Source organism: Schistocerca piceifrons, chromosome 1 (assembly GCF_021461385.2).
Source record: "Schistocerca piceifrons isolate TAMUIC-IGC-003096 chromosome 1, iqSchPice1.1, whole genome shotgun sequence".
Taxonomy (NCBI): Eukaryota; Metazoa; Arthropoda; class Insecta; order Orthoptera; family Acrididae; genus Schistocerca; species Schistocerca piceifrons.
In genome coordinates, this window is record NC_060138.1 from 336,049,230 (window position 1) to 336,066,492 (window position 17,263).

Here is a 17,263-nt window from a genome sequence, read left to right on the forward strand (position 1 = left end):
TCTGCACCCTGTTGTCATTGGACTTTGTTCCAACCTTTGGTATTCCAGTACCACAAAAACAGGTTGTTCAATGGAATACATGATTTCAGCCTCTCCCTTTAGTAGGCTACCGTCCTTTCACGTTTCGACATGCTGCCATGTTCACTACACCTGTCTGCAACACACTGCTCTGATATCATCTTTACAGTCGAACCACAGCCAACGTCTAGCAACAAAATTTGGGCTTCACAATTGGAACTCTTTCAAATGGAAGTATCCTCTCCATAATTTTTGGCCAATCACTTTTTTCCGTAATTCATGGCCTTTCGGACCGTGCCCATTCAGCCATCTTCAATAGTGGAATCTCAATTATGACGATACGAACGCAAGGACAACACAACACCCAGTCCCTAAGCGGAGAAAAAGATCAATTCTAACCGGGAACAAACCCGGGGCCCTTCGCTAAGCAAACCGTGGTGCTGACCGTGCAGTTAGCGAGGTGGACAATCGTTACTTAACTTCATTTTTCAGTGTTGTTTACTTTTGTTTGCAAAGTTTCAATACATGTAGCTACGCATATTAATGACTCGTTGCCCAATACGCCATATTTCCATGCCACATTCCTGCCATCTCTCTCTCAGGACTGTATGCATAATGTAGGCCCTTCACGCTGTTCCAACAGCTCCTATGCCCACTCGGGGGCAGCCGGGCGTACACGAGAATAGGTGAGCAGACAGCTGACAAGTGGGCAATCTCGCAGCTGAGCCTTAAGCCGTCTCGCACGGGATGAGTTAACCTAAGACTGAAGTGACGCTCTACGCATTCCTGCTATTTCACGTTGAGGGGCTACTTCGTCAGTTGCATCACACAATAAATTCTACGATATTTCGGCAACGAGCCACGTAAAGTAGAAGCATTAAGGAGCAAGATCCCTCTCTCTATCACAAGCAAAACTTGGGAGATGCAATATTGTATTTGTTGTGTTCGGTTGAAGCCATATGTGGTAGACATGATGTTCCAACCTACATCCTACGAATACACGGTGAGTCACCTAAGCTTGCACCGCAAAAACTGTGGAAATGGAAAGTGCTATTGATGTGCCGTTTTCGCAGAATGGATTGGTAGTCACAGGCTCGTATTGTTAGCCAACAAACAGATTGTAATAATACTTAGAAAGCGTACCTTTGTGCAAGCATACATTTTTCTACATGCAGTAATTCCTGTTGACACTAACAAACTAAAAGTAGGATAAATTAGAATGTCAGTGGTGTTTGTTGCAGGATTGTAGCGCAAGTCGTTTCGAGATACTGCATACTGAAAAGTTCCCACCCTGTCACTTGTACAATACCTGCAGTAGCACACACTAAAGAGCAACACAAGTGTATATACTAGTTATGTGAATTGTAACCAGTAACGAGAAAATTGATCATTGCAGGTTGTGTTCAAAATGACCACCGGCAGTGATAATATACGCTTCCAGTCTGGTGTGGAATGACTGCTACACACGTGCTAGCATTTAGCATTTCAGCGGAGACGTCCGAGCAGACTGCAGTAATACGTCGTTGCATATCATCGGGTGAAGTTGGCATGTCCTTGCAGACAGTATCTTTCAGCTTTCCCCACAGAAAAAAGTCTTCAGGCCTCAAACCCGGGGGACAGGTCGACAAGGATACAGGCCCACTGGGTCCCACACAACTATTTAGAAACAATTTGTGAAGACATGCCGCAGTACGTCGTGCACTATGGCCTGGACAGCCATCATGTTGATACCACAAGATCCTTCTAGTCTGCTCAGGAACAACTTCTCGCTTCCGTTTAAGATGGTCTGCTAGGATGCAGAGATACTTGTGCGCGTTGAGTGTTCCATCTATCAAAACGGGCCTATGGGCAAAAAAAAATGGTTCAAATGGCTCTGAGCACTATGGGACTTAACATCTGAGGTCATCAGTCCCCTAGAACTTAGAACTAATTAAACCTAACTAACCTAAGGACGCCACACACATCCATGCCCGAGGCAGGACTCGAACCTGCGACCGTAGCAGTAGCGCGGTTCCGGACTGAAGCGCCTAGAACCACTCGGCCACGGCGGCCAGCTCACTGTTCCACACCACACGTTTACACTACATGTACGCTGACGTTCCATTTGACGACGCTAACCGAGATTGTCAACAGACCAATAGTGCTCGTTTCGGTGGTTTACCTGGCCATGATCGGTAAATGTGGTTTCACCACTAAACAAGATACATGACACATCTGGAGTATCCTGTCGCAATGGCCATGTACAGATCTTAACACGATTCTGATAACCGTTTCCATGCAGCTCAGGAATGGAACCTTTGTCGATGGAGAATGCGTAGAACACTTGCCTGAGTGGTGCCACTCCTCGTGCGGTTGTAAAGTGAGGATCAACTGCAACAGCTGCAAGAACATTGATTTCCCCCTCTTCTGTCGTCACTTGTTTTCTTCTATCCCGTTGTCTAGCTGTTACACAACAAGTACCACGTAACCGGTTGAAGAGTTGATAAATAATTGCCGAGATTGTTGACGTCTATTGAAATACCTTGGAGCACAAACCGTACAAGAACGAACTGCATTCTTCCTACACTCATCATACCCCACGAGAATGTCGGCTTTTTCTGCATTGGTAAATCCTATCAACCGCTCATGACTTAATGCTTGAACTGTCATACACTAACAGACCAGCAAGAGGTAATGCACCCGAGAAACACACAAGCACACTGTAAGCAAACATAACAATATCTTAATTTTATACAATATTTTCAGAGAACAGCAATCTTATTATGATAAAATTATTTAAAGGCAGTCATGATAGCAGCCTCGTTTAACTTCTGATCAGTTACAGCCAGCCTCAAAGTGCATGGTACTCTAGTTTAATTCGTTAACTAAGATCCAGAGCGTCGCCTGGATGAAATAATTGGCGGTATAAGATCGTTAGCTCTACAGCTATTGCTATTACTTCCTAATGAAACCAAATGTATGGCGTATTAATATGAAAATTATACATATCGAGTTACTTGTATTAGTATTCAATTATTTAAAGTCTTCAAAAAACACTAGAAAGAAGCAACAGCAAATATTACATTCAAAATCTGCCCATTCTCTCCCCTTCAATTGAGGTTCGCACCTGAAGAAGTATGAAATCAACGGAAATATGGGAACACTAATACAAGGAAGGATTGTAAACACAAGAACCAAGAGGGAACAATAAAAGTGGAAGACCAAGAACGAAATGCTCGGATTAAAAAGGGTGCAGAATACGGATGTAGTCTTTCACCCATACTGTTGAATCTGTACATCGAAGAAGTAGAGATGGAAATAAAAGAAAGGTCGAACCATGGAATTAAAATTCAAGGTGAAAGAACATCAATGGAAAGATTCACTGGTGACACTGCCACCCTCAGTGAAAGTGAAGAATAATTACAGCTTGTGTTAAATGGAATGAACAGTCTAACGAGTACAGAATACGCATTGAGAGAAAATCGAATAAAGACGAAAGTAATGAGAAACAGCAGAAACGAGAACACCGAGAAATTTAATATCAGGAGAAGAGTAGCGGAAACGAGAACATCGAGAAACTTAATATCAGGATTGGTGATCCGAAGTAGATGAACTCAGGGGATTCTGCTAACTAGATAGCAGAACATCTCGTGACGTACAGAGCAAGCATGACATAAAAATCAGACTATTACTGGCAAAAATGACATTCCTGGCTAAGAGAAGTCCATTTGTATCAAGCAACGGCTTTAATTTTAAGAAGAAATTTCAGAGAATATACGTTTGAAACACAGCACTGTACAGCAGTGAAACATGGATTGTGGAAAAACCGGAACAGAAGACAATGGCATCATTTGAGAGGTGCTGGACTGGTATGGTAAGGTATGACGGAGTTCTCAGCAAAATCGGCGAGGAAAGGAATATATGGAAAACACTGACAAGAAGAAGGGACAAGACGGTAGGACATCTGTTAAGGCATCAGGAAATAACTTCCATGGTATTACAGTGAGCTGTAGAGGGTAAAAAGTGTAGAGAAAGACAGAGATTTGCAGACATCCAGCAAATAATTAAGGATGTAGGTTGCAAGTGGTACTCTGAGATGAAGAGTTTGGCACATGGGAGTAAATATTGGCAAGCCGCATCAAACCAATCAGAAGACTGATGACTAAAAAAAAATACTGAGCAGGCAAAGTATTATTTTCAATGGGGTAAACTTGAATGAGAGTTCACAAAAAACTTTCTACGAATAAAACAAAGTTGTAAAGCTCAACCCTTTCACTTTATTTTTCCGTTTGCAATGTTTTTCAGCACTTTGAGTTGAAAGGTGGCTTTCTAAGCTCTTAGTCCTTTGGAAAGAGACTGCACGTGGTGCAACAATATTTATTTCGTGTAATCACCAGCATCCTTCTCTCGCCCTATCCATGTCCCAGAGTAATCTCTTCAAATATCAGTGTGTGAGCGTGTGTTCCGATCTTTCGAGGAGGCAAAAAGAGACTCTCTTGTGTTGTCTGGTACTGTACTGCCAACTCTGACAAGATTCTTGTGAGAGGTCTTGCAAAGCTTATTTTCGAATCAAGGCGATACCATTGGCTACTCTCTGAAACATTGCCAGTGATAACCATCCTCACTCCCATTAGTAAAAGACTGGTCTTCGCGGCAATAGCATCTTTCTGTTCTATTTGAACGGTTGACAGAGTTTGAATCTCTGAAAATTACAGCACTTCTACCCATCCGTTTAAGGCGCGTACACACTAGGCCAACGAAGGCCAACGAACGACAGCCATCCGCTTCGTTGGTCGACACTTGCTCAGTGTGTACGGGTGCCAAATCGGAGCCAATGAAGCGGTTGGTTTTGGTTGAAGTTCGGTCTGCTAGCGATAACATCAAAGCTTTGGCGTTTGGTTGACGTTGGGACAGCTCTCCTAGTGTGGACGCCGGATCGAAAGTTCGTTGGTTCTGTAGCGATTTGTTGTGTCTCTAGAACAGCTGAGTATGTAAGTTTTTCAGGACAGCGCTACTATCAGTTAGTGCATTTTATTGACCGGTTTCGCATTTAATTTAACAAGAGCATCATCAACAACAGTTGGTTCAAATGGTTCAAATGGCTCTGAGCACTATGGGACTTAACTTCTGAGGTCATCAGTCGCCTAGAACTTAGAACTAATTAAACCTAACTAACCTAAGGACATCACACACATCCATGCCCGAGGCAGGATTCGAACCTGCGAGCGTAGCGGTCACGCGGTGCCAGACTGGAGCGCCTAGAACCGCACGGCCACACCGGCCGGCAGCAACTCTTGGATTTACAATTTAAAGTACAATAGTTGGCTGTTAAATCAAAGAGCGAAACATGCCAATAAAACATAGTGAGTGCGATTTGTGGCTGCCGCTACCAGTCGCTGTTTCCCCTACAGGCAATGCCCGCTCTCGCCAAGGGTGGGTATTTATTGTGATTTAAAAAAATGGCTCTGAGCACTATGGGACTTAACATCTGAGGTCATCAGTCCCCTAGAACTTAGAACTACTTAAACCTAACTGCCCTAAGGACATCACACACATCCATGCCCGAGGCAGGATTCGAACCTGCGACCGTAGCGGTCGCGTGCTTCCAGACTGAAGCGCCTAGAACCGCTCGGCCACAACGGCCGGCTATTGTGATTAAAAATACTGGAATATGGAGTGTAATATGGAGAAACCAATAAGGTTTTATCGTAAACGAGGGTGTTTATGGGTCCCTACGAAATGCGATTATAAAAACAAATTGAAAAGATTAGACGTTTGGAGGGAAATAAGTGAGCAGTTATAAAGAAATGTTGACGATGTGAAAAAGAAAATGGACTCTTTATTGACTTTTTTTATATGAACGACAGGGAGTAACAAACAAAACGCGGAATTACCGTTAATCTTTCTGCTGCAGTACAGCTACCTTAAAACAGGTGTTATCTTTGGTAGTTTTAAGGCCTACACAACTCAATAACAACACGAAATCTGTAGCTCCCATTAGGAAAAAAAGTATGAAATAGGCCAGTTCAGCTTTAAGGAAGACATAAATTTTACCCCACCACATTGCTCCCTACTTTTAAAAGAGTAGTCGTCCACCAGCGTCGTTTCTTCTTTTTCTGATCAGCGTCTTGCAGTAAAATAAATGCGGCACACGCAGCGGCTGCTAAATCCTCTTCTGCCTTCATAATATCGGCCGGTGAACTGTTATTAAAACGCTACTTTATAACAATAACAAAACGCAGAAAAGTCGTCAAGTTATCAGAGCCAATTACGATTCCACATAGCCGAAACCTTGGCCCAGACCCCTTCAATTCGGTGAGAATGAGAAGCCGAACGCCAATGCATTGAAGACCAACGTTCGGTCGAATACAGTCTCCATCGTTCGTTGGCCTAGTATGTACGCACCTTTACAGGAGGCTCTGACTGCCCACGCCACCCTCTTTAAAAAAAAAGCAGTGGGTCCCCACGGCAACGGCCACTGGCCAGCGCCCCAAGATGCTCTCGCTTGGTCCGAGTGCTGATAGGGTAAGCATGATGTTCCTCCTTCCTTGAGGTTTGCTTTCGTCACATACATGAAGCCAGAAGCATCGAAACCCCTGACACGAACATATGAAATTGATCTGATGGATAGCTTTCAGTATCTCCTCCACAAACAAAAGCAGATAACAGTCAAAAGTTAAAAGGGAGTACACACACAAAAAATTGGCAAAGTGCGCGTAGGACTCGTGCACTGACATCTCCATACATACTTCATCGTATACAGGGTGGTCGGAAATCCCCGTTACAGACTTCTAGGACTTACAGAGGGGAGTGAGTACATCGTATTTTGAATAGGAACCCATGTCCGGAAAAGTCATCCAAAGAGACCACAGAGCGTCAAAGTTATAGGCGCGGGCGTCTGTAAATGTACGTATACACGAGGTGATTGGGTGATGATGTTACAGACTTTCTAGGATGATGGAGAACGGTAAATGTATTAATTTGAAGGAAGGATCCATGTACCGGAAACGAACGAGTCGAAAGTTCTAAACGAAAACCGTTCTGATACCTCTGACAGTTGAATGCATGTACCGGTTCTTGTGTTGCGAAGAGTGTAGGGCTGGTAACTTTCAGTGGTGGTAGTGTGGACAAAAACGAGAAAAAATGTCCAATAAACGTGGGCTCTAAATTGCATGCCTGAGGAGTTACGACCATTCGTTCATCTTCGCTAATGTGAAACACATCTCCTCTACTGAGAAAGTGTTCGTAGCTGTTAAGATACGCACTTTAGAGCCCACATTTATTGGAGCACACTACCATCACTGAAAATTACCAACCCTACACTCTTCACAAGAACCAGTACATGTATTCAACTGTTAGAGGTATCAGAACGGTTTTCGTTTATAGCTTTCGACTCGTTCGTTTTCGGTACAGGGATCCTTACTTCAAATTAATACATATATCGTTCTACATCATCCTAGATAGTCTGTAACATCATCACGGGATCACCCCCTGTATACGTACATTTACAGACGCCCGCGCCTGTAGCTTTGACGCTCTGTAGTCTCGTTGGATGACGTTTCCGGACATGGGTTCCTATTCAAAATACGATGTACTCACTCCCCTCTACAAGTCCTAGAAGTCTGTAACGGGGATTTCCGACCACCCTGCATATCCTCAAACTAGCCCGGACGTATAAAAGCGGTGGTCTCGCGGTTCTATGCGCTCAGTCCGGAACCGCGCGACTGCTACGGTCGCAGGTTCGAATCCTGCCTCGGGCATGGATGTGTGTGATGTCCTTAGGTTAGTTAGGTTTAAGTAGTTCTAAGTTCTAGGGGTCTGATGACCACGGATGTTAAGTCCCACAGTGCTCAGAGCCATTTGAACTATTTGAACGTACAAAAGGAAGCGAGCAGGGGCCTCAGTGTGTATATATAGAGAGAGAGATTTAGTAATTTTTTTCCTTTACTTGCACGCAGCAAAGTTTGTTATGTTTTTGGCGGTTGATGAATGCAAAGTATGTTCAAATGACAAAAGATATTTTTGTGTAATATAATTAAAATTTAACAACTTCCAGATTTTTTGCTTTACTTGTACTGTGAAAAGTTTCTTCTTGCCGAATTTCATGATTCTAGGTCAATAGGAAGTGCCCTATAGGTTTCGATGAGTGATTTTTTCGAGTCTTAAAATATGTGACATGTATGGCCGTATCTATTGATTCCATTAACTCAGGAACCTTAATATGTGACTTAAATTTTAACTTGATAAGCTAAACAGTTGCAGTGAAAGAGGGTCTTAACAGGCGAGCAGACAGACAGATGGATAAAAATTGACAACAAATTTTTTCGTATGATGTAACCATAGATTATCAGTTTCGGATTTTTCCTTTATTATCACCGTGAAACCTTTCTTCTTATCAAATTTCATAATTCTTGGGCCACGGGAAGCATCCTATAAGTTTTGCTGAGTGCTTTTTCAAATATCAAAATACGTGACGTAAACAGCGGTAACGTTTGACAGCGCTGAGTTAGATGCATACAATATTTGCACCACCAAGGGACCGCAGACCTTAGTATGTGACATGAACCTAAGCTTGGCACATCTAGCCGTTCCTGCGGAAATAGGTTTTCAAAAATCAGTCGGACAGACAGACAGATAGACAACAAAGGGTTCCTTTTCTAATATGAGGCCTCTGTTCACCTTGCTAACGCTCACTCATAAAAACGGTCCCTTTTTCACAAAAACCGAAAATAACTTTACTGATTAATTGGAATCACTCACTCACGACTTCATACCCGCACCACTTTTAAAACCTCAGCTCCTCCCCAGACTCCCGTCCTACCTTCGCGAGAGCTCCTCCACCCTGACGCCCGATTTCGCAAGCTACAAAATCGCCCCACCAAATTATTTTAACATCTGATGAAATCTGATCGCAAACTCTAAATACGACATTACTTCAGCTGTATCGTTTATTATAGACACATGAAAATATGCGCCGGCTCGGGCTTGAACAGTCTATCGCAAACGATCGCCTTAACAATTCGCCTATCCTTGCACATCTACCTGACCTATCAATTCTCCGTATGTCGCTCTGTCTACGTCCGATAGCGCTAGCACACAATTCGTGTGATACCCGCGTAGGAAGAGAGAGAACATTTTCCTTGTTAGTTTGCCTTGCTTTGGCACGAAATGGTTATTCTATCTGTATTTGATAATGTCTGTGTAGTTCGATGCAAATGTCTTTCAGATATGTACGCATGTCTGAAGGATATTTGCATCGAAATGAACAGACACTATCAAATACACACATCAAAAAAAAGCTTTGCATCACCTCGGTTCCGAGAGTTCCGGAACCTGCACAGAAAATTAGAATAGAGATCAACATAAACATCATTTCCGCCCTTTTTACTGCTCATGAAAGCCACACATTGCATGTTGTACCACGATACAGTGAGACCTTCGGAGGTGGTGGTCCAAATTGCTGTACACACCGATTCCTCTAATAGTCAGCAGCACGTCCTCTTTCATTGATGCATGCCTGTATTCGTCGTGGCATACTATCCACAAGTTCACCAGGGCACTATTTGTCCAGATGCAACATGTCTACTAAAGAGACAGCTTACACTACACTCATTCGTCCTCTGTTAGAATATTGCTGCGCGGTGTGGGATCCTTACCAGGTGGAATTGACGGAGGACATCGAAAGGGTGCAAAAAAGGGCAGCTCGTTTTGTATTATCACGTAATAGGGGAGAGAGTGTGGCAGATATGATACGTGAGTTGGGATGGAAGTCATTAAAGCAAAGACGTTTTTCGTCGCGGCGAGATCTATTTACGAAGTTTCAGTCACCAACTTTCTCTTACGAATTCGAAAATATTTTGTTGAGCCCAACCTACATAGGTAGGAATGATCATCAAAATAAAATAAGAGAAACCAGAGCTCGAACAGAAAGGTTTAGATGTTCGTTTTTCCCGCGCGCTGTTCGGGAGTGGAATGGTAGAGAGATAGTATGATTGTGGTTCGATGAACCCTCTGCCAAGCACTTAAATGTGAATTGCAGAGTAGACATGTAGATGTAGATGTAGATTGTCCCACGCGTCAACGGCGATTCGGCGTAGATCCCTAGAGTCCTTGGCGGGTCACGTCGTCCATAAACAGCCCTTTTCAATCTATCTCAGGCACGTTAGATAGGGTTCATGTGAGGAGAACATGCTGGCCACTCTAGTCGAGCGATGTCGTTATCCTGAAGGAAGTCATTCACAAGAGGGCACGATGGGGGCACGAACTGTCGTCCACGAAGACGAATGCCTCGCCAATATGCTGCCGATATGGTTGCACTATCGGTCGGAGGATGGCAAGCACGTATCGTACAGCCGTTACGGCGCCTTCCATGACCACCAGCGGCGTACGTCGGCCCCACATAATGCCAGCCAAAAACATCAGGGAACTTCCACCTGGCTGCACTCGCTGGACAGTGTGTCTAAGGCGTTCAGCCTGACCAGGCTGCCTCCAAACACATCTTCGACGATTGTCTAGTTGAAGGCGTATGCGACACTCATCGGTAATGAGAACGTGATGCCAATCCTGAGTGGTCCATTGGGCATGTTGTTGGGCCCATCTGTACCGCGCTGTATGGTGTCGTGGTTGCAAAGACGGACCTCGCCATGGACGTCGGGGTTGAAGTTGCGCATCATGCAGCCTGTTGCACATAGTTTGAATCGTAACACGACGTCCTGGGGCTACACGAAAAGCGTAATTCAACATGGTGGCATTGTTGTCAAGGTTCCTCCGAGCCATAATCCGTAGGTAACGGTCATCCACTGCAGGAGTAGCCCTAGGTCGGCCTGAGCGAGGCATGTCATCGACAGTTCCTGTCTCTCTGTATCTCCTCCATGTCCAAACAATATCGCTTCAGTTGACTCCAAAATGCCTGGACACTTCCCTTGCTCAGAGCCCTTCCTGGCACAAAGCAACAATGCGGACGCGATCGAACCGCGGTATTGACCATCTAGGCATGGTTGAACTACAGACAACACGAGCCGTGTACCTCCTTCTTTGTGGAATGACTGTAACTGATCAGCTATCGGACCCCCTCTGTCTAATAGACGCTGCTCGTGCATGGTTGTTTACATATTTGGGCAGGCTTAGTGACATCTCTGAACAGTCAAAGGGACTGTGTCTGTGATACAATATCCGCAGTCAAAGTCTATATTCAGGAGTTCTGGAAACCGGGATGACACAAAACTTTGTTTGATGTTTGTACATGTAATGTACTAATTGTGTTTTAGCAAGCAGGCCTTTCGGTCAATTAGCCTCCAGGGCAGAATACAGGCACTTCTATTAGCCATGTCTTGGTAACGCTCATGTTACTTGCTGTAGGGTGCTGCTTCTTACCAACGCTCTGAGAAGTTTCTTTTCCAACGGGTATTATGAAACACTGACCAGACTATGGACCCCACTCGTCTCGGAAAACAACATGTTCCGCCTAGACCACCAACAGTTCTGAAATAAACATGGTCTGGCCAGACGACCAACTGTTATCTGGATTAAGGGAACGCCAGCCCATTATGTATAGGCTGGAGAATAGTGTCCGTCCGTCGGAGACTGGAAATCGGGCAATGGCGATCACGTTAGCGACCACCATTAGCCGACGGGCGCAGCCAGGAAATGATACCGGCTAGTTATAATTAATGTGCAGCTACTCGCGGAGATCCAATGTGGCCTATAATTATCGTATAGCAGCGGAACTTGGTAGATACGCTGGAAAAAACTTTAGTTCCAATTCTAGTCACCAGGTGCAAATTGAACGCTGTTCACTGATTGTATGACGATATGATAACCTCGCTGTCATTTGATAAGCCATAACGTTAGTAAACACTATGGCTATCGAGAAGAGAGACCGTAAACTGTTAGTTAAACTGTTTTACGTAGTGGCAGCAATTAGATTGCTGTATTGAGAGAGTATCGCTGACTGAAAGGTCTGAGGAGAGCCCTGATGCCATTAAATGGTTTGAAAAAGACGATAACGAAATTCGAAAACACGGTTGAACTTGCTGTGGCACCTGGAAGAGGAGGGCGTCCTATCCCAGAGGAAGTTATTGACGAGGTTGCTGTTGCTGTAACTGGCAAAGCAGTACGTGCCCTGGATAATGCTAGTTTTCGTGTCACGAGAATTGTCCATCCCATGGTCAACAGCACGGAAAGTTTTGCGATCTATTTTACATGGGTAGCCATACAAGATGCAGCCGGTGCAGCAACTGAAACCTCATAATTTGATCTTCGGTGTTTGGGACAGTTTGAAGTTGATGATATGTGGTCGTGCAATATTCTGAGGAATGACAAGGCACATTTTACACTACTGAGTCCAGTGAAAACACATATAACTCCCGAATTTGGAGTACTGTTAAACGGCGTGATGTGCATGAATACCCATTTCACTCGTCTTTTGTGACTGACTGGTGTGGATTCACAAGCACCTTTATTCTCGTTCCTCTCTTCTTTGGAGAGAACACACCCAGAGGTCCTGTCAGAGATCCCATGACGTCTGCACGTTACCGAGACCTCTTTCTACAGCATGTGGTTTCTGCTTTGAAAGAGCGCAACTGTGTGGAAGCTACTATTTCCATGCTAGATGGGGCAGCACCTCGCCCACTGAAAGATCTGTTTAACGCAACCTCCCACGAACGTGTTATTTCCGAAGTTTTCCAGGTGCGTGGTCCGCAAGATCACCTGATCTGAATCAGTATGACTTTTGGCTCTGGGGATATCTAAAAGAACGCGTTTACTACGGACACGTGCGATCTCTACCTGATGTGAAGGCCAGTATACAGAAACACGTTGATCAGATTCCACCAGAATTGCTGCGAACAACTGTTGATGACGTCGTTTTACGGTTGCATCTCCTCAACGTCTCCGGTGCTCATAGTGAACAAATTGTGTAAGCGGCGGTTAATAATAAAATCGACATTATACCTTTCTTATGTTTTTTTTATTTTGTCTGCCCACGTCCCGCTCTAAACCATTAGACATGAAAACATTTATATAAGTCTTTCGTGCATTCACAACGCCAGGTTTGTACCTGGTGGCCAAATCTGGAACAATTTTTTTCCCATCCTAAATCGTTGGCAACATAAGACATTCATGGTCAACCTATCATTCATTTACAGATGCACGCTTGTTTCGTCTCAGTAGTTTTACCTGTTGTCTCCAACTTTCCAATTTACTGCTATCTATTACATCTTTATTTAGTATATATGTCCAACCAAACGTTAAATGCTGAGCTGAGACCTATTAGATATTATGTATTTTCTAGAGTATGGGGCAATAAAATTCCTTTCTATTTAATACTGAACTTTCTGTTAGATAAAAAAAGAATCAAATGTTGTGTAAATTGTGCCACTGATATTCAAAGCATTACCCTTCATGTAATGTAACATGCGACACACTCTACGCATTTGCAAAATAGGTGGTTTGAGCGTACAGTAGCAAATATCAATATTAAATTCAAAATCCGCCCATTCTCTCTCCTTCAGTTCAGGTTCGCACCTGAAGAAGTATGAGATAAGCAGAAATTGGAGAACACTAACATAAGGATTGTAAACACAAGATCCAAGGGGGAATAATAAAAGTGCTGTTCTCTCATTTAAAAAAAAAAAAAAAAAAAAAAAAAAAAAAAAAAAAAAAAAAAAAAAAAAAAAAAAAAGAAGGAAATAGGGAGCACTTGAGAGCTAGTTCGATTTCAGATCCGACAAGTGTGCCAATGGCCAACATACGACATAAGACATTAAAAGGAATGCATTTCAACGGAGAACATACCTATTAAAATCATATAGAATATCTTGTCACTTACTACCATATAACACCATCAGTGCCCAAGTAACGTAGGCATCTTGGTAAAGAATTTTACCAGTAGTTGGCGTTAATGAATGTAATGCCCTTGATAAAAGACATAATCGTTATGACAAATGCTTATTAAAAACTGCACCACTACCTCACAAAAAAAGTGAAGCACTCAGATGAGGAGGAGGAAAGGAAATGAAACTTCAGGTTGAGAGGGTATAGGGTATAATTATGACCATCCGGTGTACTACATGTACTGCGCCTATTCGCCTAGGCGCTCTGACTCCATGCAGTTGCAATTAACCTGCATCTATGCTGATCTCTGAGCCCTGCGACGATCGACGAACGAAGGTATAAGGTCGATTCATTACCTCACTGAGCGGAGGTGGTTCCAGATCATATGGCTTTTAGTTGTTCGTTCACCAGCATTGAACTGGTGCATTATTAGCTGCATTACGACCGTCCTGTCTACACTTAGAATACCTTACATGAGACGGCGGCGACTACAGTCATCAACAGGGCTCTTGCACGCTACAGAGTAAAAGACAATTGCCTGCATGATCTTGGAGACAGAGTATCTTATGTGTCGGGCTTCCACGATCTGGTCCCGATCGAATGTGCTCACACAGTCAGTCTGTAAACTGAAGAGCGAGGAGACCTCATGGTAGGAACGCCTCACCTACCGTACAGAATGACTAAGAGTCAGATTCCCGTCTAGCAGTGCAGTGTGTCGATGAGTGTTTCTCGCATTAGTCACTTTAGTTACTAATTTCTGTATTCCGTACGTTCTTAAGACATTTAGTCGGAAATATACACAATCCCGGGAGTGTTTGCAACCAGCATCGTCACTCATTTCAAAGAAGCCTTGCGGAAGGACCAGCATAACATTGGGAAATATCCTCTAGGTGTCTCTTGTGACGTAGTTTGGTAGAGAGAGTGGATTCTCGTCTGCTTTCTCTTCACTTTACTGTGCTCATCTATACGCCCACTGCCCGTTCGAGGTCAAACAACGTCCCAGGTCACGTGACAGGCCGAGGTAAAGCATTCGCCGTGGCAACACAAGCTCTCTCCAACCAGCCCAGTAGTTGCACGTGAGTGTGTGTTCTGGACGAGGAATGCTACCGTCCTTCGGCATTTGCACTTAGTCCTCTGGCACTGGAATTAAATACGTAAACCGGAAAAACAACATGTTGCGCTTCAAATAGACCCTTTATCTCTTGAACACAAGACTTCGTGCTGCCACTCTATGAAAAACTTGCCTTGAACAAGTTGAGAGAATAACGTTTGTCGCATTCCTACTCCTTTGCATGAAGTAGTATAACTTACAATTTATTTATCTTTTTTATTGTGTGTGATAGTTACAATGTCATTCGTCGATTTCATATAACAGGTAGTTAATTCAAGGAAAAGGCACTACGTCTTTTCGTTCTGCTCAGTTCCTTTGTTCAGTCTTCTTCTACTTTATGCATCTACAGTACTCATATTTTCTTATCTCGTCTGGAGCCAGTAGCTTCGCTAGTAACTTTTATGATACATGGAATGTGCAACACAGCGAGCGATATACATTGTTTCATTCCGTTTTGTTAGCAAACTTACTTCCATACCCATAAAATAAACAAATATGTTCATAAACGGCGAATCTCTCACAAGGAAAACGAAGTAGCAGTGCGAAAACTTGATTTTTTGCGACGTTTGAAAAAGGCTAGTATATGCCATCAATACTTTATTCTTTTTTCCGAGGCAACACTTGCATCGCGTTGGTGCAGATAATAGGTTGTATAGTTAGTAGCGAATATAACAACACATAGCTATTGCTAGGACGACAAGATTAGATCAAATGTAGAAAAGATTTCAAACACTACCTCGAAATCATAATACGAATAGAATTATTAGATTTCTGCGAAGTCAGAAATCATTTTTTAAACAGAAATTCAGAGGAATTAGATCATTACCTACTAACGACGACGCTCATAAGTCTAAATATATTATCTCGTTGACAAAATAATATATTATTTATGGGTTCCGACTTGTAGCAAACGACGCAGTTATATAAGAAGACGTTTCAGCTTAAACAAAAAGAAATTATGCAACTATCACACCGGATCTTTACATAATATCAACCTGATATTATAATAATGGCAATTTGTTCTAAATTAAAGTTAATGTAAACAATAACATATTTGGATTGGTACATAACTTCGTAGAGTTTTTTCATAAGTTTAATAAATACAACAGATAAACATAACAGAGATTTCAGTCATCAGTAATATATTCTTCTTCATAACTTACAACAGTCTGCCAGCGCTGGGGTAGTTTTTCTATTTGGTGACGGCTTTGAGGCGAAGAAGTAGTCGAGCCATGTTCGGAGCGCATGTTCATCCGGAAACGAAGTTCCTTGAGGGTCGTTCGATAGGGAGCAGAGAAGGTGAACATCTGTGGGCGCAAGATCAGGCGAACAACATGGGTGCGGAGTAACTTCCCAACCCAACTCCTGTATAGTGTTTTTCGTCAGTCTAGCAGGATGTGGGTAGACATTTTCGTGCTATAGCATCACTTCACACGGACTTCGTGATCGTTTTTCTTGGATTGCGTCTGCAAGACGCCTCAGTTACTGACAATGAATGTCAGCAGTGATGGTTATATCTCCGGGAAGAAATTCATTGTATACAACACCGTCACTGTTCCACCGCATGTGGTTCAAAATGGTTCAAATGGCTCTGAGCACTATGAGACTTAACATCTATGGTCATCAGTCCCCTAGAACTTAGAACTACTTAAACCTAACTAACCTAAGGACAGCACACAACACCCAGTCATCACGAGGCAGAGAAAATCCCTGACCCCGCCGGGAATCGAACCCGGGAATCCTGGCGCGGGAAGCGAGAAGGCTACCGCACGACCACGAGCTGCGGACTATGAGATAGAGCCAACAGCACCCGGTGTTCCCAGGCGGTCACCCATCCAAGTACTAACCGGACCCGATGATGCTTAACTTCGGTGATCGGACGAGAACCGGTGTATTCAACATGGTATGGCCGTTGGCACCGCATGTATAACATATTTTGTAGATGCGCACAGGTCCTTGCATGCGAAGTTGCTGCTTTGTTTGGGCTCAACCATTCCTTTCTTTTCCTTATTTTAGCAGAAAGACACGATTTCTGTTTACCACTAACAATACAGGATAGGAATGATTGGTATTGTTCTCGAGCAAATTGATGACGAGCTTAGAGTGTGCAGTAACCAAAAACTCGATATTTTTAACGTTCCCCACCGCATGCAAATGTCGCACGATGGTGGAATGACCGCAGTGCATCATACTTGCCAGTTCTCGAGTCCGGTGACGTAGATCATTGCGGATTAATGCGTTTAAACGATCTTCGTCAAGCGCCGAAAGTCATCCTGAACGTAGTGAGTGTAATGTGAAAACGATCCTCCTTAAAACGAGAAA

At 43.4% G+C, this 17,263-nt stretch overlaps 1 non-coding gene across 1 annotated transcript; it reads right to left on the minus strand.

Moving 5' to 3' along the window:
* Positions 1-16,739: 16,739 nt before the first annotated feature.
* On the minus strand, positions 16,740-16,858 carry LOC124724635. Its single transcript, XR_007006601.1, has one exon. It is a non-coding gene; the product is annotated as a 5S ribosomal RNA (ribosomal RNA).
* Between the last annotated feature and the right edge of the window lie 405 nt (positions 16,859-17,263).